We start from the raw sequence: 26,023 nt of genomic DNA, 5'->3' as shown, positions 1-26,023 counted from the left end.
AACATGCAATGCATTGCATAGCGTCGGCGCGGGGGGTGGGGCGGGGCTTACCGCGTCATGCCCGATAAAGTTTGCAACTATGGCAACATGCAATGCTATCTGCCACCTCTTCAGCAGACGCAACACTTCATTTCCTTTGGCGCTTGGTCGGCTGTTGCTTCTCATGGCATAGCAACCCCATTGTTTTTACACATGCCCCCATTCAAAAGAAAAGGCAGAACGGTGGCTCAGTGGTTAGCACACTAGCCTTGCAGCGCTGTGGTCCTGGGTTCAAATCCCACTAAGGGCAACATCTGCAAAGAGTTTGAATGTTCTCTGTGTTTGTGTAGGTTTCGTCTGGGCAACACATTTTTTTTTTCTTTCGGCGCTGGGGCCGCTGTTACTTCTCATGGCATTGCACTGCCATTTGTATTTTTAAAAAAAGCCCCCGTAATGGGGGCGGGGCTTACCGGCTTAAGCCGGTACAGTTGGCAACATAGAGTGCATGGCATAGCGTCGGAGCCGGGGGCTGGGCTTACCGCGATGGGGGCGGGACTTACCGGCATAAGCCCGGTACAGCTAGCAACACATAGCGCCGGAGGCGGGGCTTACCGCGATGGGGGCGGGGCTTACCGGCATAAGCCCGGTACAGCTGGCAACATGCACTGCATGGCATAGCGTCGGAGCCGGGGGCGGGGCTTACCGCGATGGGGGCGGGGCTTACCGGCATAAGCCCGGTACAGCTGGCAACATGCACTGCATGGCATAGCGTCGGAGCCGGCGGCGGGGCTTACCGCGATGGGGGCGGGGCTTACCGGCATAAGCCCGGTACAGCTGGCAGCATGCACTGCATGGCATAGCGTCGGAGCCGGAGGCGGGGCTTACCGCGATGGGGGCGGGGCTTACCGGCATAAGCCCGGTACAGCTGGCAACATGCACTGCATGGCATAGCATCGGAGCCGGGGGCGGGCTTACCGCCTTAAGCCCGGTACGGCTGGCAACATGCAATGCATTGCATAGCGTCGGCGCGGGAGGGGGGGCGGGGCTTACCGCGTCATGCCCGATAAAGTTTGCAACTATGGCAACATGCAATGCTATCTGCCACCTCTTCAGCAGACGCAACACTTCATTTCCTTTGGCGCTTGGTCGGCTGTTGCTTCTCATGGCATAGCAACCCCATTGTTTTTACACATGCCCCCATTCAAATGAAAAGGCAGAACGGTGGCTCAGTGGTTAGCACACTAGCCTTGCAGCGCTGTGGTCCTGGGTTCAAATCCCACTAAGGGCAACATCTGCAAAGAGTTTGAATGTTCTCTGTGTTTGTGTAGGTTTCGTCTGGGCAACACATTTTTTTTTTCTTTCGGCGCTGGGGCCGCTGTTACTTCTCATGGCATTGCACTGCCATTTGTATTTTTAAAAAAAGCCCCCGTAATGGGGGCGGGGCTTACCGGCTTAAGCCGGTACAGTTGGCAACATAGAGTGCATGGCATAGCGTCGGAGCCGGGGGCTGGGCTTACCGCGATGGGGGCGGGACTTACCGGCATAAGCCCGGTACAGCTAGCAACACATAGCGCCGGAGGCGGGGCTTACCGCGATGGGGGCGGGGCTTACCGGCATAAGCCCGGTACAGCTGGCAACATGCACTGCATGGCATAGCGTCGGAGCCGGGGGCGGGGCTTACCGCGATGGGGGCGGGGCTTACCGGCATAAGCCCGGTACAGCTGGCAACATGCACTGCATGGCATAGCGTCGGAGCCGGAGGCGGGGCTTACCGCGATGGGGGCGGGGCTTACCGGCATAAGCCCGGTACAGCTGGCAGCATGCACTGCATGGCATAGCGTCGGAGCCGGGGGCGGGCTTACCGCGATGGGGGCGGGGCTTACCGGCTTAAGCCCGGTACTGCTGGCAACATGCAATGCATTGCATAGCGTCGGCGCGGGGGGTGGGGCGGGGCTTACCGCGTCATGCCCGATAAAGTTTGCAACTATGGCAACATGCAATGCTATCTGCCACCTCTTCAGCAGACGCAACACTTCATTTCCTTTGGCGCTTGGTCGGCTGTTGCTTCTCATGGCATAGCAACCCCATTGTTTTTACACATGCCCCCATTCAAATGGCATTTCTGAAAAGGCAGAACGGTGGCTCAGTGGTTAGCACACTAGCCTTGCAGCGCTGTGGTCCTGGGTTCAAATCCCACTAAGGGCAACATCTGCAAAGAGTTTGAATGTTCTCTGTGTTTGTGTAGGTTTCGTCTGGGCAACACTTTTTTTTTTCTTTCGGCGCTGGGGCCGCTGTTACTTCTCATGGCAGTGCACTGCCATTTGTATTTTTAAAAAAGCCCCCGTAATGGGGGCGGGGCTTACCGGCTTAAGCCGGTACAGTTGGCAACATAGAGTGCATGGCATAGCGTCGGAGCCGGGGGCTGGGCTTACCGCGATGGGGGCGGGACTTACCGGCATAAGCCCGGTACAGCTGGCAACACATAGCGCCGGAGGCGGGGCTTACCGCGATGGGGGCGGGGCTTACCGGCATAAGCCCGGTACAGCTGGCAACATGCACTGCATGGCATAGCGTCGGAGCCGGGGGCGGGGCTTACCGCGATGGGGGCGGGGCTTACCGGCATAAGCCCGGTACAGCTGGCAACATGCACTGCATGGCATAGCGTCGGAGCCGGGGGCGGGGCTTACCGCGATGGGGGCGGGACTTACCGGCATAAGCCCGGTACAGCTGGCAACATGCACTGCATGGCATAGCGTCGGAGCCGGGGGCGGGGCTTACCGCGATGGGGGCGGGGCTTACCGCCATAAGCCCGGTACAGCTGGCAACATGCACTGCATGGCATAGCGTCGGAGCCGGGGGCGGGCTTACCGCGATGGGGGCGGGGCTTACCGGCTTAAGCCCGGTACTGCTGGCAACATGCAATGCATTGCATAGCGTCGGCGCGGGGGGTGGGGCGGGGCTTACCGCGTCATGCCCGATAAAGTTTGCAACTATGGCAACATGCAATGCTATCTGCCACCTCTTCAGCAGACGCAACACTTCATTTCCTTTGGCGCTTGGTCGGCTGTTGCTTCTCATGGCATAGCAACCCCATTGTTTTTACACATGCCCCCATTCAAAAGAAAAGGCAGAACGGTGGCTCAGTGGTTAGCACACTAGCCTTGCAGCGCTGTGGTCCTGGGTTCAAATCCCACTAAGGGCAACATCTGCAAAGAGTTTGAATGTTCTCTGTGTTTGTGTAGGTTTCGTCTGGGCAACACATTTTTTTTTTCTTTCGGCGCTGGGGCCGCTGTTACTTCTCATGGCATTGCACTGCCATTTGTATTTTTAAAAAAAGCCCCCGTAATGGGGGCGGGGCTTACCGGCTTAAGCCGGTACAGTTGGCAACATAGAGTGCATGGCATAGCGTCGGAGCCGGGGGCTGGGCTTACCGCGATGGGGGCGGGACTTACCGGCATAAGCCCGGTACAGCTAGCAACACATAGCGCCGGAGGCGGGGCTTACCGCGATGGGGGCGGGGCTTACCGGCATAAGCCCGGTACAGCTGGCAACATGCACTGCATGGCATAGCGTCGGAGCCGGGGGCGGGGCTTACCGCGATGGGGGCGGGGCTTACCGGCATAAGCCCGGTACAGCTGGCAACATGCACTGCATGGCATAGCGTCGGAGCCGGCGGCGGGGCTTACCGCGATGGGGGCGGGGCTTACCGGCATAAGCCCGGTACAGCTGGCAGCATGCACTGCATGGCATAGCGTCGGAGCCGGAGGCGGGGCTTACCGCGATGGGGGCGGGGCTTACCGGCATAAGCCCGGTACAGCTGGCAACATGCACTGCATGGCATAGCATCGGAGCCGGGGGCGGGCTTACCGCCTTAAGCCCGGTACGGCTGGCAACATGCAATGCATTGCATAGCGTCGGCGCGGGAGGGGGGGCGGGGCTTACCGCGTCATGCCCGATAAAGTTTGCAACTATGGCAACATGCAATGCTATCTGCCACCTCTTCAGCAGACGCAACACTTCATTTCCTTTGGCGCTTGGTCGGCTGTTGCTTCTCATGGCATAGCAACCCCATTGTTTTTACACATGCCCCCATTCAAATGAAAAGGCAGAACGGTGGCTCAGTGGTTAGCACACTAGCCTTGCAGCGCTGTGGTCCTGGGTTCAAATCCCACTAAGGGCAACATCTGCAAAGAGTTTGAGTGTTCTCTGTGTTTGTGTAGGTTTCGTCTGGGCAACACATTTTTTTTTTCTTTCGGCGCTGGGGCCGCTGTTACTTCTCATGGCATTGCACTGCCATTTGTATTTTTAAAAAAAGCCCCCGTAATGGGGGCGGGGCTTACCGGCTTAAGCCGGTACAGTTGGCAACATAGAGTGCATGGCATAGCGTCGGAGCCGGGGGCTGGGCTTACCGCGATGGGGGCGGGACTTACCGGCATAAGCCCGGTACAGCTAGCAACACATAGCGCCGGAGGCGGGGCTTACCGCGATGGGGGCGGGGCTTACCGGCATAAGCCCGGTACAGCTGGCAACATGCACTGCATGGCATAGCGTCGGAGCCGGAGGCGGGGCTTACCGCGATGGGGGCGGGGCTTACCGGCATAAGCCCGGTACAGCTGGCAGCATGCACTGCATGGCATCGCGTCGGAGCCGGGGGCGGGCTTACCGCGATGGGGGCGGGGCTTACCGGCTTAAGCCCGGTACTGCTGGCAACATGCAATGCATTGCATAGCGTCGGCGCGGGGGGTGGGGCGGGGCTTACCGCGTCATGCCCGATAAAGTTTGCAACTATGGCAACATGCAATGCTATCTGCCACCTCTTCAGCAGACGCAACACTTCATTTCCTTTGGCGCTTGGTCGGCTGTTGCTTCTCATGGCATAGCAACCCCATTGTTTTTACACATGCCCCCATTCAAATGGCATTTCTGAAAAGGCAGAACGGTGGCTCAGTGGTTAGCACACTAGCCTTGCAGCGCTGTGGTCCTGGGTTCAAATCCCACTAAGGGCAACATCTGCAAAGAGTTTGAATGTTCTCTGTGTTTGTGTAGGTTTCGTCTGGGCAACACTTTTTTTTCTTTCAGCGCTGGGGCCGCTGTTACTTCTCATGGCATTGCACTGCCATTTGTATTTTTAAAAAAGCCCCCCGTAATGGGGGCGGGGCTTACCGGCTTAAGCCGGTACAGTTGGCAACATAGAGTGCATGGCATAGCGTCGGAGCCGGGGGCTGGGCTTACCGCGATGGGGGCGGGACTTACCGGCATAAGCCCGGTACAGCTGGCAACACATAGCGCCGGAGGCGGGGCTTACCGCGATGGGGGCGGGGCTTACCGGCATAAGCCCGGTACAGCTGGCAACATGCACTGCATGGCATAGCGTCGGAGCCGGGGGCGGGGCTTACCGCGATGGGGGCGGGACTTACCGGCATAAGCCCGGTACAGCTGGCAACATGCACTGCATGGCATAGCGTCGGAGCCGGGGGCGGGGCTTACCGCGATGGGGGCGGGGCTTACCGCCATAAGCCCGGTACAGCTGGCAACATGCACTGCATGGCATAGCGTCGGAGCCGGGGGCGGGCTTACCGCGATGGGGGCGGGGCTTACCGGCTTAAGCCCGGTACTGCTGGCAACATGCAATGCATTGCATAGCGTCGGCGCGGGGGGGGGGCGGGGCTTACCGCGTCATGCCCGATAAAGTTTGCAACTATGGCAACATGCAATGCTATCTGCCACCTCTTCAGCAGACGCAACACTTCATTTCCTTTGGCGCTTGGTCGGCTGTTGCTTCTCATGGCATAGCAACCCCATAGTTTTTACACATGCCCCCATTCAAATGGCATTTCTGAAAAGACAGAACGGTGGCTCAGTGGTTAGCACACTAGCCTTGCAGCGCTGTGGTCCTGGGTTCAAATCCCACTAAGGGCAACATCTGCAAAGAGTTTGAATGTTCTCTGTGTTTGTGTAGGTTTCGTCTGGGCAACACTTTTTTTTTTCTTTCGGCGCTGGGGCCGCTGTTACTTCTCATGGCATTGCACTGCCATTTGTATTTTTAAAAAAGCCCCCGTAATGGGGGCGGGGCTTACCGGCTTAAGCCGGTACAGTTGGCAACATAGAGTGCATGGCATAGCGTCGGAGCCGGGGGCTGGGCTTACCGCGATGGGGGCGGGACTTACCGGCATAAGCCCGGTACAGCTGGCAACACATAGCGCCGGAGGCGGGGCTTACCGCGATGGGGGCGGGGCTTACCGGCATAAGCCCGGTACAGCTGGCAACATGCACTGCATGGCATAGCGTCGGAGCCGGGGGCGGGGCTTACCGCGATGGGGGCGGGGCTTACCGGCATAAGCCCGGTACAGCTGGCAACATGCACTGCATGGCATAGCGTCGGAGCCGGGGGCGGGGCTTACCGCGATGGGGGCGGGACTTACCGGCATAAGCCCGGTACAGCTGGCAACATGCACTGCATGGCATAGCGTCGGAGCCGGGGGCGGGGCTTACCGCGATGGGGGCGGGGCTTACCGCCATAAGCCCGGTACAGCTGGCAACATGCACTGCATGGCATAGCGTCGGAGCCGGGGGCGGGCTTACCGCGATGGGGGCGGGGCTTACCGGCTTAAGCCCGGTACTGCTGGCAACATGCAATGCATTGCATAGCGTCGGCGCGGGGGGTGGGGCGGGGCTTACCGCGTCATGCCCGATAAAGTTTGCAACTATGGCAACATGCAATGCTATCTGCCACCTCTTCAGCAGACGCAACACTTCATTTCCTTTGGCGCTTGGTCGGCTGTTGCTTCTCATGGCATAGCAACCCCATTGTTTTTACACATGCCCCCATTCAAAAGAAAAGGCAGAACGGTGGCTCAGTGGTTAGCACACTAGCCTTGCAGCGCTGTGGTCCTGGGTTCAAATCCCACTAAGGGCAACATCTGCAAAGAGTTTGAATGTTCTCTGTGTTTGTGTAGGTTTCGTCTGGGCAACACATTTTTTTTTTCTTTCGGCGCTGGGGCCGCTGTTACTTCTCATGGCATTGCACTGCCATTTGTATTTTTAAAAAAAGCCCCCGTAATGGGGGCGGGGCTTACCGGCTTAAGCCGGTACAGTTGGCAACATAGAGTGCATGGCATAGCGTCGGAGCCGGGGGCTGGGCTTACCGCGATGGGGGCGGGACTTACCGGCATAAGCCCGGTACAGCTAGCAACACATAGCGCCGGAGGCGGGGCTTACCGCGATGGGGGCGGGGCTTACCGGCATAAGCCCGGTACAGCTGGCAACATGCACTGCATGGCATAGCGTCGGAGCCGGGGGCGGGGCTTACCGCGATGGGGGCGGGGCTTACCGGCATAAGCCCGGTACAGCTGGCAACATGCACTGCATGGCATAGCGTCGGAGCCGGCGGCGGGGCTTACCGCGATGGGGGCGGGGCTTACCGGCATAAGCCCGGTACAGCTGGCAGCATGCACTGCATGGCATAGCGTCGGAGCCGGAGGCGGGGCTTACCGCGATGGGGGCGGGGCTTACCGGCATAAGCCCGGTACAGCTGGCAACATGCACTGCATGGCATAACGTCGGAGCCGGGGGCGGGCTTACCGCGATGGGGGCGGGGCTTACCGGCTTAAGCCCGGTACGGCTGGCAACATGCAATGCATTGCATAGCGTCGGCGCGGGAGGGGGGGCGGGGCTTACCGCGTCATGCCCGATAAAGTTTGCAACTATGGCAACATGCAATGCTATCTGCCACCTCTTCAGCAGACGCAACACTTCATTTCCTTTGGCGCTTGGTCGGCTGTTGCTTCTCATGGCATAGCAACCCCATTGTTTTTACACATGCCCCCATTCAAAAGAAAAGCCAGAACGGTGGCTCAGTGGTTAGCACACTAGCCTTGCAGCGCTGTGGTCCTGGGTTCAAATCCCACTAAGGGCAACATCTGCAAAGAGTTTGAATGTTCTCTGTGTTTGTGTAGGTTTCGTCTGGGCAACACATTTTTTTTTTCTTTCGGCGCTGGGGCCGCTGTTACTTCTCATGGCATTGCACTGCCATTTGTATTTTTAAAAAAAGCCCCCGTAATGGGGGCGGGGCTTACCGGCTTAAGCCGGTACAGTTGGCAACATAGAGTGCATGGCATAGCGTCGGAGCCGGGGGCTGGGCTTACCGCGATGGGGGCGGGACTTACCGGCATAAGCCCGGTACAGCTGGCAACACATAGCGCCGGAGGCGGGGCTTACCGCGATGGGGGCGGGGCTTACCGGCATAAGCCCGGTACAGCTGGCAACATGCACTGCATGGCATAGCGTCGTAGCCGGGGGCGGGGCTTACCGCGATGGGGGCGGGACTTACCGGCATAAGCCCGGTACAGTTGGCAACATACACTGCATGGCATAGCCTCGGAGCCGGGGGCGGGGATTACCGCGATGGGGGCTGGGCTTACCGCCATAAGCCCGGTACAGCTGGCAACATGCACTGCATGGCATAGCGTCGGAGCCGGGGGCGGGCTTACCGCGATGGGGGCGGGGCTTACCGGCTTAAGCCCGGTACTGCTGGCAACATGCAATGCATTGCATAGCGTCGGCGCGGGGGGGGGGCGGGGCTTACCGCGTCATGCCCGATAAAGTTTGCAACTATGGCAACATGCAATGCTATCTGCCACCTCTTCAGCAGACGCAACACTTCATTTCCTTTGGCGCTTGGTCGGCTGTTGCTTCTCATGGCATAGCAACCCCATTGTTTTTACACATGCCCCCATTCAAAAGAAAAGGCAGAACGGTGGCTCAGTGGTTAGCACACTAGCCTTGCAGCGCTGTGGTCCTGGGTTCAAATCCCACTAAGGGCAACATCTGCAAAGAGTTTGAATGTTCTCTGTGTTTGTGTAGGTTTCGTCTGGGCAACACATTTTTTTTTCTTTCGGCGCTGGGGCCGCTGTTACTTCTCATGGCATTGCACTGCCATTTGTATTTTTAAAAAAAGCCCCCGTAATGGGGGCGGGGCTTACCGGCTTAAGCCGGTACAGTTGGCAACATAGAGTGCATGGCATAGCGTCGGAGCCGGGGGCTGGGCTTACCGCGATGGGGGCGGGACTTACCGGCATAAGCCCGGTACAGCTAGCAACACATAGCGCCGGAGGCGGGGCTTACCGCGATGGGGGCGGGGCTTACCGGCATAAGCCCGGTACAGCTGGCAACATGCACTGCATGGCATAGCGTCGGAGCCGGGGGCGGGGCTTACCGCGATGGGGGCGGGGCTTACCGGCATAAGCCCGGTACAGCTGGCAACATGCACTGCATGGCATAGCGTCGGAGCCGGAGGCGGGGCTTACCGCGATGGGGGCGGGGCTTACCGGCATAAGCCCGGTACAGCTGGCAGCATGCACTGCATGGCATAGCGTCGGAGCCGGAGGCGGGGCTTACCGCGATGGGGGCGGGGCTTACCGGCATAAGCCCGGTACAGCTGGCAACATGCACTGCATGGCATAGCGTCGGAGCCGGGGGCGGGCTTACCGCGATGGGGGGCGGGGCTTACCGGCTTAAGCCCGGTACTGCTGGCAACATGCAATGCATTGCATAGCGTCGGCGCGGGGGGTGGGGCGGGGCTTACCGCGTCATGCCCGATAAAGTTTGCAACTATGGCAACATGCAATGCTATCTGCCACCTCTTCAGCAGACGCAACACTTCATTTCCTTTGGCGCTTGGTCGGCTGTTGCTTCTCATGGCATAGCAACCCCATTGTTTTACACATGCCCCCATTCAAATGGCATTTCTGAAAAGGCAGAACGGTGGCTCAGTGGTTAGCACACTAGCCTTGCAGCGCTGTGGTCCTGGGTTCAAATCCCACTAAGGGCAACATCTGCAAAGAGTTTGAATGTTCTCTGTGTTTGTGTAGGTTTCGTCTGGGCAACACTTTTTTTTTCTTTCAGCGCTGGGGCCGCTGTTACTTCTCATGGCATTGCACTGCCATTTGTATTTTTAAAAAAGCCCCCGTAATGGGGGCGGGGCTTACCGGCTTAAGCCGGTACAGTTGGCAACATAGAGTGCATGGCATAGCGTCGGAGCCGGGGGCTGGGCTTACCGCGATGGGGGCGGGACTTACCGGCATAAGCCCGGTACAGCTAGCAACACATAGCGCCGGAGGCGGGGCTTACTGCGATGGGGGCGGGGCTTACCGGCATAAGCCCGGTACAGCTGGCAACATGCACTGCATGGCATAGCGTCGGAGCCGGGGGCGGGGCTTACCGCGATGGGGGCGGGGCTTACCGGCATAAGCCCGGTACAGCTGGCAGCATGCACTGCATGGCATAGCGTCGGAGCCGGGGGCGGGCTTACCGCGATGGGGGCGGGGCTTACCGGCTTAAGCCCGGTACTGCTGGCAACATGCAATGCATTGCATAGCGTCGGCGCGGGGGGGGCGGGGCTTACCGCGTCATGCCCGATAAAGTTTGCAACTATGGCAACATGCAATGCTATCTGCCACCTCTTCAGCAGACGCAACACTTCATTTCCTTTGGCGCTTGGTCGGCTGTTGCTTCTCATGGCATAGCAACCCCATTGTTTTTACACATGCCCCCATTCAAATGGCATTTCTGAAAAGACAGAACGGTGGCTCAGTGGTTAGCACACTAGCCTTGCAGCGCTGTGGTCCTGGGTTCAAATCCCTCTAAGGGCAACATCTGCAAAGAGTTTGAATGTTCTCTGTGTTTGTGTAGGTTTCGTCTGGGCAACACTTTTTTTTTTTCTTTCGGCGCTGGGGCCGCTGTTACTTCTCATGGCATTGCACTGCCATTTGTATTTTTAAAAAAGCCCCCGTAATGGGGGCTGGGCTTACCGGCTTAAGCCGGTACAGTTGGCAACATAGAGTGCATGGCATAGCGTCGGAGCCGGGGGCTGGGCTTACCGCGATAAGGGCCGGAACTTACCGGCATAAGCCCGGTACAGCTGGCAACACATAGCGCCGGAGGCGGGGCTTACCGCGATGGGGGCGGGGCTTACCGGCATAAGCCCGGTACAGCTGGCAACATGCACTGCATGGCATAGCGTCGGAGCCGGGGGCGGGGCTTACCGCGATGGGGGCGGGGCTTACCGGCATAAGCCCGGTACAGCTGGCAACATGCACTGCATGGCATAGCGTCGGAGCCGGGGGCGGGGCTTACCGCGATGGGGGCGGGACTTACCGGCATAAGCCCGGTACAGCTGGCAACATGCACTGCATGGCATAGCGTCGGAGCCGGGGGCGGGGCTTACCGCGAGGGGGGCGGGGCTTACCGCCATAAGCCCGGTACAGCTGGCAACATGCACTGCATGGCATAGCGTCGGAGCCGGGGGCGGGCTTACCGCGATGGGGGCGGGGCTTACCGGCTTAAGCCCGGTACTGCTGGCAACATGCAATGCATTGCATAGCGTCGGCGCGGGGGGTGGGGGCGGGGCTTACCGCGTCATGCCCGATAAAGTTTGCAACTATGGCAACATGCAATGCTATCTGCCACCTCTTCAGCAGACGCAACACTTCATTTCCTTTGGCGCTTGGTCGGCTGTTGCTTCTCATGGCATAGCAACCCCATTGTTTTTACACATGCCCCCATTCAAATGGCATTTCTGAAAAGGCAGAACGGTGGCTCAGTGGTTAGCACACTAGCCTTGCAGCGCTGTGGTCCTGGGTTCAAATCCCACTAAGGGCAACATCTGCAAAGAGTTTGAATGTTCTCTGTGTTTGTGTAGGTTTCGTCTGGGCAACACTTTTTTTTTCTTTCAGCGCTGGGGCCGCTGTTACTTCTCATGGCATTGCACTGCCATTTGTATTTTTAAAAAAGCCCCCGTAATGGGGGCGGGGCTTACCGGCTTAAGCCGGTACAGTTGGCAACATAGAGTGCATGGCATAGCGTCGGAGCCGGGGGCTGGGCTTACCGCGATGGGGGCGGGACTTACCAGCATAAGCCCGGTACAGCTGGCAACACATAGCGCCGGAGGCGGGGCTTACCGCGATGGGGGCGGGGCTTACCGGCATAAGCCCGGTACAGCTGGCAACATGCACTGCATGGCATAGCGTCGGAGCCGGGGGCGGGGCTTACCAACGGCCCCTTTATCCATCCTCAAAAGGAAGCTTCGCTTTAGCAGATCTTGTCAGCGGCCATTCTAAGCTGAAGGTGCCTGCCCTCGTCAGATCGCAGACTGCTACACGGCTTAAGGCCCGGCAAGTACCAGCATGGGAGACTGGCTGGGAATCCCGGGTGCTGCTGGCTTTTTGCCAATGGCAGCTCCAACGACCCTTTCATCCCTCCTCAAAAGGCAGCCCCTCTGGAGCAGAACTCGTCAGCGGCCATTCTAAGCTGAAGGTGCCTGCCCTCGTCGGATCGCAGACTGCTACACGGCTTAAGGCCCGGCAAGTACCAGCATGGGAGACTGGCTTGGAATCCCGGGTGCTGCTGGCTTTTTGCCAATGGCAGCTCCAACGGCCCTTTCATCCCTCCTCAAAAGGCAGCCCCTCTGGAGCAGAACTCGTCAGCGGCCATTCTAAGCTGAAGGTGCCTGCCCTCGTCAGATCGCAGACTGCTACACGGCTTAAGGCCCGGCAAGTACCAGCATGGGAGACTGGCTGGGAATCCCGGGTGCTGCTGGCTTTTTGCCAATGGCAGCTCCAACGGCCCTTTCATCCCTCCTCAAAAGGCAGCCCCTCTGGAGCAGAACTCGTCAGCGGCCATTCTAAGCTGAAGGTGCCTGCCCTCGTCAGATCGCAGACTGCTACACGGCTTAAGGCCCGGCAAGTACCAGCATGGGAGACTGGCTGGGAATCCCGGGTGCTGCTGGCTTTTTGCCAATGGCAGCTCCAACGGCCCCTTTATCCATCCTCAAAAGGAAGCTTCGCTTTAGCAGATCTCGTCAGCGGCCATTCTAAGCTGAAGGTGCCTGCCCTCGTCAGATCGCAGACTGCTACACGGCTTAAGGCCCGGCAAGTACCAGCATGGGAGACTGGCTGGGAATCCCGGGTGCTGCTGGCTTTTTGCCAATGGCAGCTCCAACGGCCCCTTTATCCATCCTCAAAAGGAAGCTTCGCTTTAGCAGATCTTGTCAGCGGCCATTCTAAGCTGAAGGTGCCTGCCCTCGTCAGATCGCAGACTGCTACACGGCTTAAGGCCCGGCAAGTACCAGCATGGGAGACTGTCTGGGAATCCCGGGTGCTGCTGGCTTTTTGCCAATGGCAGCTCCAACGGCCCCTTTATCCATCCTCAAAAGGAAGCTTCGCTTTAACAGATCTTGTCAGCGGCCATTCTAAGCTGAAGGTGCCTGCCCTCGTCAGATCGCAGACTGCTACACGGCTTAAGGCCCGGCAAGTACCAGCATGGGAGACTGGCTGGGAATCCCGGGTGCTGCTGGCTTTTTGCCAATGGCAGCTCCAACGGCCCCTTTATCCATCCTCAAAAGGAAGCTTCGCTTTAGCAGATCTTGTCAGCGGCCATTCTAAGCTGAAGGTGCCTGCCCTCGTCAGATCGCAGACTGCTACACGGCTTAAGGCCCGGCAAGTACCAGCATGGGAGACTGGCTGGGAATCCCGGGTGCTGCTGGCTTTTTGCCAATGGCAGCTCCAACGGCCCTTTCATCCCTCCTCAAAAGGAAGCCCCTCTGGAGCAGAACTCGTCAGCGGCCATTCTAAGCTGAAGGTGCCTGCCCTCGTCAGATCGCAGACTGCTACACGGCTTAAGGCCCGGCAAGTTCCAGCATGGGAGACTGGCTGGGAATCCCGGGTGCTGCTGGCTTTTTGCCAATGGCAGCTCCAACGGCCCTTTCATCCCTCCTCAAAAGGCAGCCCCTCTGGAGCAGAACTCGTCAGCGGCCATTCTAAGCTGAAGGTGCCTGCCCTCGTCAGATCGCAGACTGCTACACGGCTTAAGGCCCGGCAAGTACCAGCATGGGAGACTGGCTGGGAATCCCGGGTGCTGCTGGCTTTTTGCCAATGGCAGCTCCAACGGCCCTTTATCCATCCTCAAAAGGAAGCTTCGCTTTAGCAGATCTCGTCAGCGGCCATTCTAAGCTGAAGGTGCCTGCCCTCGTCAGATCGCAGACTGCTACACGGCTTAAGGCCCGGCAAGTACCAGCATGGGAGACTGGCTGGGAATCCCGGGTGCTGCTGGCTATTTGCCAATGGCAGCTCCAACGGCCCTTTCATCCCTCCTCAAAAGGCAGCCCCTCTGGAGCAGAACTCGTCAGCGGCCATTCTAAGCTGAAGGTGCCTGCCCTCGTCAGATCGCAGACTGCTACACGGCTTAAGGCCCGGCAAGTACCAGCATGGGAGACTGGCTGGGAATCCCGGGTGCTGCTGGCTTTTTGCCAATGGCAGCTCCAACGGCCCTTTCATCCCTCCTCAAAAGGCAGCCCCTATGGAGCAGAACTCGTCAGCGGCCATTCTAAGCTGAAGGTGCCTGCCCTCATCAGATCGCAGACTGCTACACGGCTTAAGGCCCGGCAAGTACCAGCATGGGAGACTGGCTGGGAATCCCGGGTGCTGCTGGCTTTTTGCCAATGGCAGCTCCAACGGCCCTTTCATCCCTCCTCAAAAGGCAGCCGCTCTGGAGCAGAACTCGTCAGCGGCCATTCTAAGCTGAAGGTGCCTGCCCTCGTCAGATCGCAGACTGCTACACGGCTTAAGGCCCGGCAAGTACCAGCATGGGAGACTGGCTGGGAATCCCGGGTGCTGCTGGCTTTTTGCCAATGGCAGCTCCAACGGCCCTTTCATCCCTCCTCAAAAGGCAGCCCCTCTGGAGCAGAACTCGTCAGCGGCCATTCTAAGCTGAAGGTGCCTGCCCTCGTCAGATCGCAGACTGCTACACGGCTTAAGGCCCGGCAAGTACCAGCATGGGAGACTGGCTGGGAATCCCGGGTGCTGCTGGCTTTTTGCCAATGGCAGCTCCAACGGCCCTTTCATCCCTCCTCAAAAGGCAGCCCCTCTGGAGCAGAACTCGTCAGCGGCCATTCTAAGCTGAAGGTGCCTGCCCTCGTCAGATCGCAGACTGCTACACGGCTTAAGGCCCGGCAAGTACCAGCATGGGAGACTGGCTGGGAATCCCGGGTGCTGCTGGCTTTTTGCCAATGGCAGCTCCAACGGCCCTTTCATCCCTCCTCAAAAGGCAGCCCCTCTGGAGGAGAACTCGTCAGCGGCCATTCTAAGCTGAAGGTGCCTGCCCTCGTCAGATCGCAGACTGCTACACGGCTTAAGGCCCGGCAAGTACCAGCATGGGAGACTGGCGGGGAATCCCGGGTGCTGCTGGCTTTTTGCCAATGGCAGTTCCAACGGCCCTTTCATCCCTCCTCAAAAGGCAGCCCCTCTGGAGCAGAACTCGTCAGCGGCCATTCTAAGCTGAAGGTGCCTGCCCTCGTCAGATCGCAGACTGCTACACGGCTTAAGGCCCGGCAAGTACCAGCATGGGAGACTGGCTGGGAATCCCGGGTGCTGCTGGCTTTTTGCCAATGGCAGCTCCAATGGCCCCTTTATCCATCCTCAAAAGGAAGCTTCGCTTTAGCAGATCTTGTCAGCGGCCATTCTAAGCTGAAGGTGCCTGCCCTCGTCAGATCGCAGACTGCTACACGGCTTAAGTACCAGCATGGGAGACTGGCTGGGAATCCCGGGTGCTGCTGGCTTTTTGCCAATGGCAGCTCCGACGGCCCCTTTATCCATCCTCAAAAGGAAGCTTCGCTTTAGCAGATCTTGTCAGCGGCCATTCTAAGCTGAAGGTGCCTGCCCTCGTCAGATCGCAGACTGCTACACGGCTTAAGGCCCGGCAAGTACCAGCATGGGAGACTGGCTGGGAATCCCGGGTGCTGCTGGCTTTTTGCCAATGGCAGCTCCAACGGCCCCTTTATCCATCCTCAAAAGGAAGCTTCGCTTTAGCAGATCTTGTCAGCGGCCATTCTAAGCTGAAGGTGCCTGCCCTCGTCAGATCGCAGACTGCTACACGGCTTAAGGCCCGGCAAGTACCAGCATGGGAGACTGGCTGGGAATCCCGGGTGCTGCTGGCTTTTTGCCAATGGCAGCTCCAATGGCCCCTTTATCCATCCTCAAAAGGAAGCTTCGCTTTAGCAGATCTTGTCAGCGGCCATTCTAAGCTGAAGGTGCCTGCCCTCGTCAGATCGCAGACTGCTACACGGCTTAAGGCCCGGCAAGTACCAGCATGGGAGACTGGCTGGGAATCCCGGGTGCTGCTGGCTTTTTGCCAATGGCAGCTCCAACGGCCCCTTTATCCATCCTCAAAAGGAAGCTTCGCTTTAGCAGATCTTGTCAGCGGCCATTCTAAGCTGAAGGTGCCTGCCCTCGTCAGATCGCAGACTGCTACACGGCTTAAGGCCCGGCAAGTACCAGCATGGGAGACTGGCTGGGAATCCCGGGTGCTGCTGGCTTTTTGCCAATGGCAGCTCCAACGGCCCCTTTATCCATCCTCAAAAGGAAGCTTCGCTTTAGCAGATCTTGTCAGTGGCCATTCTAAGCTGAAGGTGCCTGCCCTCGTCAGATCGCAGACTGCTACACGGCTTAAGGCCCGGCAAGTACCAGCATGGGAGACTGGCTGGGAATCCCGGGTGCTGCTGTTTTTTTGCCAATGGCAGCTCCAACGGCCCTTTCATCCCTCCTCAAAAGGAAGCCCCTCTGGAGCAGAACTCGTCAGCGGCCATTCTAAGCTGAAGGTGCCTGCCCTCGTCAGATCGCAGACTGCTACACGGCTTAAGGCCCGGCAAGTACCAGCATGGGAGACTGGCTGGGAATCCCGGGTGCTGCTGGCTTTTTGCCAATGGCAGCTCCAACGGCCCTTTCATCCCTCCTCAAAAGGCAGCCCCTCTGGAGCAGAACTCGTCAGCGGCCATTCTAAGCTGAAGGTGCCTGCCCTCGTCAGATCGCAGACTGCTACACGGCTTAAGGCCCGGCAAGTACCAGCATGGGAGACTGGCTGGGAATCCCGGGTGCTGCTGGCTTTTTGCCAATGGCAGCTCCAACGGCCCTTTCATCCCTCCTCAAAAGGAAGCTTCGCTTTAGCAGATCTTGTCAGCGGCCATTCTAAGCTGAAGGTGCCTGCCCTCGTCAGATCGCAGACTGCTACACGGCTTAAGGCCCGGCAAGTACCAGCATGGGAGACTGGCTGGGAATCCCGGGTGCTGCTGGCTTTTTGCCAATGGCAGCTCCAACGGCCCTTTCATCCCTCCTCAAAAGGCAGCCCCTCTGGAGCAGAACTCGTCAGCGGCCATTCTAAGCTGAAGGTGCCTGCCCTCGTCAGATCGCAGACTGCTACACGGCCTAAGGCCGGCAAGTACCAGCATGGGAGACTGGCTGGGAATCCCGGGTGCTGCTGGCTTTTTGCCAATGGCAGCTCCAACGGCCCCTTTATCCATCCTCAAAAGGAAGCTTCGCTTTAGCAGATCTTGTCAGCGGCCATTCTAAGCTGAAGGTGCCTGCCCTCGTCAGATCGCAGACTGCTACACGGCTTAAGGCCCGGCAAGTACCAGCATGGGAGACTGGCTGGGAATCCCGGGTGCTGCTGGCTTTTTTGCCAATGGCAGCTCCAACGGCCCTTTCATCCCTCCTCAAAAGGCAGCCCCTCTGGAGCAGAACTCGTCAGCGGCCATTCTAAGCTGAAGGTGCCTGCCCTCGTCAGATCGCAGACTGCTACACGGCTTAAGGCCCGGCAAGTACCAGCATGGGAGACTGGCTGGGAATCCCGGGTGCTGCTGGCTTTTTGCCAATGGCAGCTCCAACGGCCCCTTTATCCATCCTCAAAAGGAAGCCCCTCTGGAGCAGAACTCGTCAGCGGCCATTCTAAGCTGAAGGTGCCTGCCCTCGTCAGATCGCAGACTGCTACACGGCTTAAGGCCCGGCAAGTACCAGCATGGGAGACTGGCTGGGAATCCCGGGTGCTGCTGGCTTTTTGCCAATGGCAGCTCCAACGGCCCTTTCATCCCTCCTCAAAAGGCAGCCCCTCTGGAGCAGAACTCGTCAGCGGCCATTCTAAGCTGAAGGTGCCTGCCCTCGTCAGATCGCAGACTGCTACACGGCTTAAGGCCCGGCAAGTTCCAGCATGGGAGACTGGCTGGGAATCCCGGGTGCTGCTGGCTTTTTGCCAATGGCAGCTCCAACGGCCCTTTCATCCCTCCTCAAAAGGCAGCCCCTCTGGAGCAGAACTCGTCAGCGGCCATTCTAAGCTGAAGGTGCCTGCCCTCGTCAGATCGCAGACTGCTACACGGCTTAAGGCCCGGCAAGTACCAGCATGGGAGACTGGCTGGGAATCCCGGGTGCTGCTGGCTTTTTGCCAATGGCAGCTCCAACGGCCCCTTTATCCATCCTCAAAAGGAAGCTTCGCTTTAGCAGATCTCGTCAGCGGCCATTCTAAGCTGAAGGTGCCTGCCCTCGTCAGATCGCAGACTGCTACACGGCTTAAGGCCCGGCAAGTACCAGCATGGGAGACTGGCTGGGAATCCCGGGTGCTGCTGGCTTTTTGCCAATGGCAGCTCCAACGGCCCCTTTATCCATCCTCAAAAGGAAGCTTCGCTTTAGCAGATCTTGTCAGCGGCCATTCTAAGCTGAAGTGCCTGCCCTCGTCAGATCGCAGACTGCTACACGGCTTAAGGCCCGGCAAGTACCAGCATGGGAGACTGGCTGGGAATCCCGGGTGCCGCTGGCTTTTTGCCAATGGCAGCTCCAACGGCCCCTTTATCCATCCTCAAAAGGAAGCCTCGCTTTAGCAGAGCTCGTCAGCGGCCATTCTAAGCTGAAGGTGCCTGCCCTCGTCAGATCGCAGACTGCTACACGGCTTAAGGCCCGGCAAGTACCAGCATGGGAGACTGGCTGGGAATCCCGGGTGCCGCTGGCTTTTTGCCAATGGCAGCTCCAACGGCCCCTTTATCCATCCTCAAAAGGAAGCCTCGCTTTAGCAGAGCTCGTCAGCGGCCATTCTAAGCTGAAGGTGCCTGCCCTCGTCAGATCGCAGACTGCTACACGGCTTAAGGCCCGGCAAGTACCAGCATGGGAGACTGGCTGGGAATCCCGGGTGCCGCTGGCTTTTTGCCAATGGCAGCTCCAACGGCCCCTTTATCCATCCTCAAAAGGAAGCCTCGCTTTAGCAGAGCTCGTCAGCGGCCATTCTAAGCTGAAGGTGCCTGCCCTCGTCAGATCGCAGACTGCTACACGGCTTAAGGCCCGGCAAGTACCAGCATGGGAGACTGGCTGGGAATCCCGGGTGCCGCTGGCTTTTTGCCAATGGCAGCTCCAACGGCCCCTTTATCCATCCTCAAAAGGAAGCCTCGCTTTAGCAGAGCTCGTCAGCGGCCATTCTAAGCTGAAGGTGCCTGCCCTCGTCAGATCGCAGACTGCTACACGGCCTAAGGCCCGGCAAGTACCAGCATGGGAGACTGGCTGGGAATCCCGGGTGCCTGCTGGCTTTTTGCCAATGGCAGCTCCAACGGCCCCTTTATCCATCCTCAAAAGGAAGCCTCGCTTTAGCAGAGCTCGTCAGCGGCCATTCTAAGCTGAAGGTGCCTGCCCTCGTCAGATCGCAGACTGCTACACGGCTTAAGGCCCGGCAAGTACCAGCATGGGAGACTGGCTGGGAATCCCGGGTGCCTGCTGGCTTTTTGCCAATGGCAGCTCCAACGGCCCCTTTATCCATCCTCAAAAGGAAGCCTCGCTTTAGCAGAGCTCGTCAGCGGCCATTCTAAGCTGAAGGTGCCTGCCCTCGTAAGATCGCAGACTGCTACACGGCTTAAGGCCCGGCAAGTACCAGCATGGGAGACTGCCTGGGAATCCCGGGTGCCGCTGGGTTTTTGCCAATGGCAGCTCCAACGGCCCATTTATCCATCCTCAAAAGGAAGCCTCGCTTTAGCAGAGCTCGTCAGCGGCCATTCTAAGCTGAAGGTGCCTGCCCTCGTCAGATCGCAGACTGCTACACGGCTTAAGGCCCGGCAAGTACCAGCATGGGAGACTGGCTGGGAATCCCGGGTGCCGCTGGCTTTTTGCCAATGGCAGCTCCAACGGCCCCTTTATCCATCCTCAAAAGGAAGCCTCGCTTTAGCAGAGCTCGTCAGCGGCCATTCTAAGCTGAAGGTGCCTGCCCTCGTCAGATCGCAGACTGCTACACGGCCTAAGGCCCGGCAAGTACCAGCATGGGAGACTGGCTGGGAATCCCGGGTGCCGCTGGCTTTTTGCCAATGGCAGCTCCAACGGCCCCTTTATCCATCCTCAAAAGGAAGCCTCGCTTGAGCAGAGCTCGTCAGCGGCCATTCTAAGCTGAAGGTGCCTGCCCTCGTCAGATCGCAGACTGCTACACGGCTTAAGGCCCGGCAAGTACCAGCATGGGAGACTGGCTGGGAATCCCGGGTGCCGCTGGCTTTTTGCCAATGGCAGCTCCAACGGCCCCTTTATCCATCCTCAAAAGGAAGCCTCGCTTTAGCAGAGCTCGTCAGCGGCCATTCTAAGCTGAAGGTGCCTGCCCTCGTCAGATCGCAAACTGCTACACGGCTTAAGGCCCGGCGAGTACCAGCATGGGAGACTGGCTGGGAATCCCGGGTGCCTACTGGCTTTTTGCCAATGGCAGCTCCAACGGCCCCTTTATCCACCCTCAAAAGGAAGCCTCGCTTTAGCAGAGCTCGTCAGCGGCCATTCTAAGCTGAAGGTGCCTGCCCTCGTCAGATCGCAGACTGCTACACGGCTTAAGGCCCGGCAAGTACCAGCATGGGAGACTGGCTGGGAATCCCGGGTGCCTGCTGGCTTTTTGCCAATGGCAGCTCCAACGGCCCCTTTATCCATCCTCAAAAGGAAGCCTCGCTTTAGCAGACCTCGTCAGCGGCCATTCTAAGCTGAAGGTGCCTGCCCTCGTCAGATCGCAGACTGCTACACGGCTTAAGGCCCGGCAAGTACCAGCATGGGAGACTGGCTGGGAATCCCGGGTGCTGCTGGCTTTTTGCCAATGGCAGCTCCAACGGCCCTTTCATCCATCCTCAAAAGGAAGCCTCGCTTGAGCAGAAGCTCGTCAGCGGCCATTCTAAGCTGAAGGTGCCTGCCCTCGTCAGATCGCAGACTGCTACACGGCTTAAGGCCCGGCAAGTACCAGCATGGGAGACTGGCTGGGAATCCCGGGTGCCGCTGGCTTTTTGCCAATGGCAGCTCCAACGGCCCCTTTATCCATCCTCAAAAGGAAGCCTCGCTTTAGCAGAGCTCGTCAGCGGCCATTCTAAGCTGAAGGTGCCTGCCCTCGTCAGATCGCAGACTGCTACACGGCTTAAGGCCCGGCAAGTACCAGCATGGGAGACTGGCTGGGAATCCCGGGTGCCGCTGGCTTTTTGCCAATGGCAGCTCCAACGGCCCCTTTATCCATCCTCAAAAGGAAGCCTCGCTTTAGCAGAGCTCGTCAGCGGCCATTCTAAGCTGAAGGTGCCTGCCCTCGTCAGATCGCAGACTGCTACACGGCTTAAGGCCCGGCAAGTACCAGCATGGGAGACTGGCTGGGAATCCCGGGTGCTGCTGGCTTTTTGCCAATGGCAGCTCCAACGGCCCTTTATCCATCCTCAAAAGGAAGCCTCGCTTGAGCAGAAGCTCGTCAGCGGCCATTCTAAGCTGAAGGTGCCTGCCCTCGTCAGATCGCAGACTGCTACACGGCTTAAGGCCCGGCAAGTACCAGCATGGGAGACTGGCTGGGAATCCCGGGTGCCGCTGGCTTTTTGCCAATGGCAGCTCCAACGGCCCCTTTATCCATCCTCAAAAGGAAGCCTCGCTTTAGCAGAGCTCGTCAGCGGCCATTCTAAGCTGAAGGTGCCTGCCCTCGTCAGATCGCAGACTGCTACACGGCTTAAGGCCCGGCAAGTACCAGCATGGGAGACTGGCTGGGAATCCCGGGTGCCGCTGGCTTTTTGCCAATGGCAGCTCCAACGGCCCCTTTATCCATCCTCAAAAGGAAGCCTCGCTTTAGCAGAGCTCGTCAGCGGCCATTCTAAGCTGAAGGTGCCTGCCCTCGTCAGATCGCAGACTGCTACACGGCTTAAGGCCCGGCAAGTACCAGCATGGGAGACTGGCTGGGAATCCCGGGTGCCGCTGGCTTTTTGCCAATGGCAGCTCCAACGGCCCCTTTATCCATCCTCAAAAGGAAGCCTCGCTTTAGCAGAGCTCGTCAGCGGCCATTCTAAGCTGAAGGTGCCTGCCCTCGTCAGATCGCAGACTGCTACACGGCTTAAGGCCCGGCAAGTACCAGCATGGGAGACTGGCTGGGAATCCCGGGTGCCGCTGGCTTTTTGCCAATGGCAGCTCCAACGGCCCCTTTATCCATCCTCAAAAGGAAGCCTCGCTTTAGCAGAGCTCGTCAGCGGCCATTCTAAGCTGAAGGTGCCTGCCCTCGTCAGATCGCAGACTGCTACACGGCTTAAGGCCCGGCAAGTACCAGCATGGGAGACTGGCTGGGAATCCCGGGTGCCGCTGGCTTTTTGCCAATGGCAGCTCCAACGGCCCCTTTATCCATCCTCAAAAGGAAGCCTCGCTTTAGCAGAGCTCGTCAGCGGCCATTCTAAGCTGAAGGTGCCTGCCCTCGTCAGATCGCAGACTGCTACACGGCTTAAGGCCCGGCAAGTACCAGCATGGGAGACTGGCTGGGAATCCCGGGTGCCGCTGGCTTTTTGCCAATGGCAGCTCCAACGGCCCCTTTATCCATCCTCAAAAGGAAGCCTCGCTTTAGCAGAGCTCGTCAGCGGCCATTCTAAGCTGAAGGTGCCTGCCCTCGTCAGATCGCAGACTGCTACACGGCTTAAGGCCCGGCAAGTACCAGCATGGGAGACTGGCTGGGAATCCCGGGTGCCGCTGGCTTTTTGCCAATGGCAGCTCCAACGGCCCCTTTATCCATCCTCAAAAGGAAGCCTCGCTTTAGCAGAGCTCGTCAGCGGCCATTCTAAGCTGAAGGTGCCTGCCCTCGTCAGATCGCAGACTGCTACACGGCTTAAGGCCCGGCAAGTACCAGCATGGGAGACTGGCTGGGAATCCCGGGTGCCTGCTGGCTTTTTGCCAATGGCAGCTCCAACGGCCCCTTTATCCATCCTCAAAAGGAAGCCTCGCTTTAGCAGAGCTCGTCAGCGGCCATTCTAAGCTGAAGGTGCCTGCCCTCGTCAGATCGCAGACTGCTACACGGCCTAAGGCCCGGCAAGTACCAGCATGGGAGACTGGCTGGGAATCCCGGGTGCTGCTGGCTTTTTGCCAATGGCAGCTCCAACGGCCCCTTTATCCATCCTCAAAAGGAAGCCTCGCTTTAGCAGAGCTCGTCAGCGGCCATTCTAAGCTGAAGGTGCCTGCCCTCGTCAGATCGCAGACTGCTACACGGCTTAAGGCCCGGCAAGTACCAGCATGGGAGACTGGCTGGGAATCCCGGGTGCCTGCTGGCTTTTTGCCAATGGCAGCTCCAACGGCCCTTTATCCATCCTCAAAAGGAAGCCTCGCTTGAGCAGAGCTCATCAGCGGCCATTCTAAGCTGAAGGTGCCTGCCCTCGTCAGATCGCAGACTGCTACACGGCTTAAGGCCCGGCAAGTACCAGCATGGGAGACTGGCTGGGAATCCCGGGTGCCGCTGGCTTTTTGCCAATGGCAGCTCCAACGGCCCCTTTATCCATCCTCAAAAGGAAGCCTCGCTTTAGCAGAGCTCGTCAGCGGCCATTCTAAGCTGAAGGTGCCTGCCCTCGTCAGATCGCAGACTGCTACACGGCTTAAGGCCCGGCAAGTACCAGCATGGGAGACTGGCTGGGAATCCCGGGTGCTGCTGGCTTTTTGCCAATGGCAGCTCCAACGGCCCTTTATCCATCCTCAAAAGGAAGCCCTCGCTGGAGCAGAACTCGTCAGCGGCCATTCTAAGCTGAAGGTGCCTGCCCTCGTCAGATCGCAGACTGCTACACGGCTTAAGGCCCGGCAAGTACCAGCATGGGAGACTGGCTGGGAATCCCGGGTGCTGCTGGCTTTTTGCCAATGGCAGCTCCAACGGCCCCTTTATCCATCCTCAAAAGGAAGCCTCGCTTTAGCAGAGCTCGTCAGCGGCCATTCTAAGCTGAAGGTGCCTGCCCTCGTCAGATCGCAGACTGCTACACGGCTTAAGGCCCGGCAAGTACCAGCATGGGAGACTGGCTGGGAATCCCGGGTGCTGCTGGCTTTTTGCCAATGGCAGCTCCAACGGCCCCTTTATCCATCCTCAAAAGGAAGCCTCGCTTTAGCAGAGCTCGTCAGCGGCCATTCTAAGCTGAAGGTGCCTGCCCTCGTCAGATCGCAGACTGCTACACGGCTTAAGGCCCGGCAAGTACCAGCATGGGAGACTGGCTGGGAATCCCGGGTGCTGCTGGCTTTTTGCCAATGGCAGCTCCAACGGCCCCTTTATCCATCCTCAAAAGGAAGCCTCGCTTTAGCAGAGCTCGTCAGCGGCCATTCTAAGCTGAAGGTGCCTGCCCTCGTCAGATCGCAGACTGCTACACGGCTTAAGGCCCGGCAAGTACCAGCATGGGAGACTGGCTGGGAATCCCGGGTGCCTGCTGGCTTTTTGCCAATGGCAGCTCCAACGGCCCCTTTATCCATCCTCAAAAGGAAGCCTCGCTTTAGCAGAGCTCGTCAGCGGCCATTCTAAGCTGAAGGTGCCTGCCCTCGTCAGATCGCAGACTGCTACACGGCTTAAGGCCCGGCAAGTACCAGCATGGGAGACTGGCTGGGAATCCCGGGTGCTGCTGGCTTTTTGCCAATGGCAGCTCCAACGGCCCCTTTATCCATCCTCAAAAGGAAGCCTCGCTTTAGCAGAGCTCGTCAGCGGCCATTCTAAGCTGAAGGTGCCTGCCCTCGTCAGATCGCAGACTGCTACACGGCTTAAGGCCCGGCAAGTACCAGCATGGGAGACTGGCTGGGAATCCCGGGTGCTGCTGGCTTTTTGCCAATGGCAGCTCCAACGGCCCCTTTATCCATCCTCAAAAGGAAGCCTCGCTTTAGCAGAGCTCGTCAGCGGCCATTCTAAGCTGAAGGTGCCTGCCCTCGTCAGATCGCAGACTGCTACACGGCTTAAGGCCCGGCAAGTACCAGCATGGGAGACTGGCTGGGAATCCCGGGTGCCTGCTGGCTTTTTGCCAATGGCAGCTCCAACGGCCCTTTATCCATCCTCAAAAGGAAGCCTCGCTTGAGCAGAGCTCGTCAGCGGCCATTCTAAGCTGAAGGTGCCTGCCCTCGTCAGATCGCAGACTGCTACACGGCTTAAGGCCCGGCAAGTACCAGCATGGGAGACTGGCTGGGAATCCCGGGTGCCGCTGGCTTTTTGCCAATGGCAGCTCCAACGGCCCCTTCATCCATCCTCAAAAGGAAGCCTCGCTTTAGCAGAGCTCGTCAGCGGCCATTCTAAGCTGAAGGTGCCTGCCCTCGTCAGATCGCAGACTGCTACACGGCTTAAGGCCCGGCAAGTACCAGCATGGGAGACTGGCTGGGAATCCCGGGTGCTGCTGGCTTTTTGCCAATGGCAGCTCCAACGGCCCTTTCATCCATCCTCAAAAGGAAGCCTCGCTTTAGCAGAGCTCGTCAGCGGCCATTCTAAGCTGAAGGTGCCTGCCCTCGTCAGATCGCAGACTGCTACACGGCTTAAGGCCCGGCAAGTACCAGCATGGGAGACTGGCTGGGAATCCCGGGTGCCTGCTGGCTTTTTGCCAATGGCAGCTCCAACGGCCCCTTTATCCATCCTCAAAAGGAAGCCTCGCTTTAGCAGAGCTCGTCAGCGGCCATTCTAAGCTGAAGGTGCCTGCCCTCGTCAGATCGCAGACTGCTACACGGCTTAAGGCCCGGCAAGTACCAGCATGGGAGACTGGCTGGGAATCCCGGGTGCTGCTGGCTTTTTGCCAATGGCAGCTCCAACGGCCCCTTTCATCCATCCTCAAAAGGAAGCCTCGCTTGAGCAGAAGCTCGTCAGCGGCCATTCTAAGCTGAAGGTGCCTGCCCTCGTCAGATCGCAGACTGCTACACGGCTTAAGGCCCGGCAAGTACCAGCATGGGAGACTGGCTGGGAATCCCGGGTGCTGCTGGCTTTTTGCCAATGGCAGCTCCAACGGCCCCTT

The 26,023-nt window shown here is 58.6% G+C and overlaps 17 pseudogenes; all 17 read left to right on the top strand.

The window, feature by feature from the left end:
• The first annotated feature begins 13,023 nt into the window (after nucleotides 1-13,023).
• LOC138776574 (5S ribosomal RNA) lies at nucleotides 13,024-13,143 on the top strand (annotated as a pseudogene).
• Nucleotides 13,144-14,345: 1,202 nt separating this feature from the next.
• On the top strand, nucleotides 14,346-14,465 carry LOC138776586 (5S ribosomal RNA; annotated as a pseudogene).
• Nucleotides 14,466-18,681: 4,216 nt separating this feature from the next.
• Nucleotides 18,682-18,801, top strand: LOC138776588 (5S ribosomal RNA; annotated as a pseudogene).
• Nucleotides 18,802-18,870: 69 nt separating this feature from the next.
• On the top strand, nucleotides 18,871-18,990 carry LOC138776587 (5S ribosomal RNA; annotated as a pseudogene).
• A 69-nt stretch (nucleotides 18,991-19,059) lies between these two features.
• Nucleotides 19,060-19,179, top strand: LOC138776585 (5S ribosomal RNA; annotated as a pseudogene).
• A 638-nt stretch (nucleotides 19,180-19,817) lies between these two features.
• LOC138776584 (5S ribosomal RNA) lies at nucleotides 19,818-19,937 on the top strand (annotated as a pseudogene).
• A 258-nt stretch (nucleotides 19,938-20,195) lies between these two features.
• LOC138776583 (5S ribosomal RNA) lies at nucleotides 20,196-20,315 on the top strand (annotated as a pseudogene).
• A 639-nt stretch (nucleotides 20,316-20,954) lies between these two features.
• LOC138776582 (5S ribosomal RNA) lies at nucleotides 20,955-21,074 on the top strand (annotated as a pseudogene).
• Nucleotides 21,075-21,143: 69 nt separating this feature from the next.
• LOC138776581 (5S ribosomal RNA) lies at nucleotides 21,144-21,263 on the top strand (annotated as a pseudogene).
• A 258-nt stretch (nucleotides 21,264-21,521) lies between these two features.
• Nucleotides 21,522-21,641, top strand: LOC138776580 (5S ribosomal RNA; annotated as a pseudogene).
• Nucleotides 21,642-21,710: 69 nt separating this feature from the next.
• Nucleotides 21,711-21,830, top strand: LOC138776579 (5S ribosomal RNA; annotated as a pseudogene).
• Nucleotides 21,831-21,899: 69 nt separating this feature from the next.
• On the top strand, nucleotides 21,900-22,019 carry LOC138776578 (5S ribosomal RNA; annotated as a pseudogene).
• Nucleotides 22,020-22,088: 69 nt separating this feature from the next.
• On the top strand, nucleotides 22,089-22,208 carry LOC138776576 (5S ribosomal RNA; annotated as a pseudogene).
• A 69-nt stretch (nucleotides 22,209-22,277) lies between these two features.
• LOC138776575 (5S ribosomal RNA) lies at nucleotides 22,278-22,397 on the top strand (annotated as a pseudogene).
• Nucleotides 22,398-22,466: 69 nt separating this feature from the next.
• On the top strand, nucleotides 22,467-22,586 carry LOC138776591 (5S ribosomal RNA; annotated as a pseudogene).
• Nucleotides 22,587-22,655: 69 nt separating this feature from the next.
• Nucleotides 22,656-22,775, top strand: LOC138776590 (5S ribosomal RNA; annotated as a pseudogene).
• A 2,339-nt stretch (nucleotides 22,776-25,114) lies between these two features.
• LOC138776589 (5S ribosomal RNA) lies at nucleotides 25,115-25,234 on the top strand (annotated as a pseudogene).
• The last annotated feature ends 789 nt before the right edge of the window (nucleotides 25,235-26,023 follow it).

The sequence above is a fragment of the Dendropsophus ebraccatus genome, unplaced genomic scaffold, assembly GCF_027789765.1.
Source record: "Dendropsophus ebraccatus isolate aDenEbr1 unplaced genomic scaffold, aDenEbr1.pat pat_scaffold_450_ctg1, whole genome shotgun sequence".
NCBI lineage: Eukaryota > Metazoa > Chordata > Amphibia > Anura > Hylidae > Dendropsophus > Dendropsophus ebraccatus.
The sequence above is the reverse complement of the archived record's forward strand: the minus strand, read 5'-3'. Positions and strand labels throughout refer to the sequence as shown.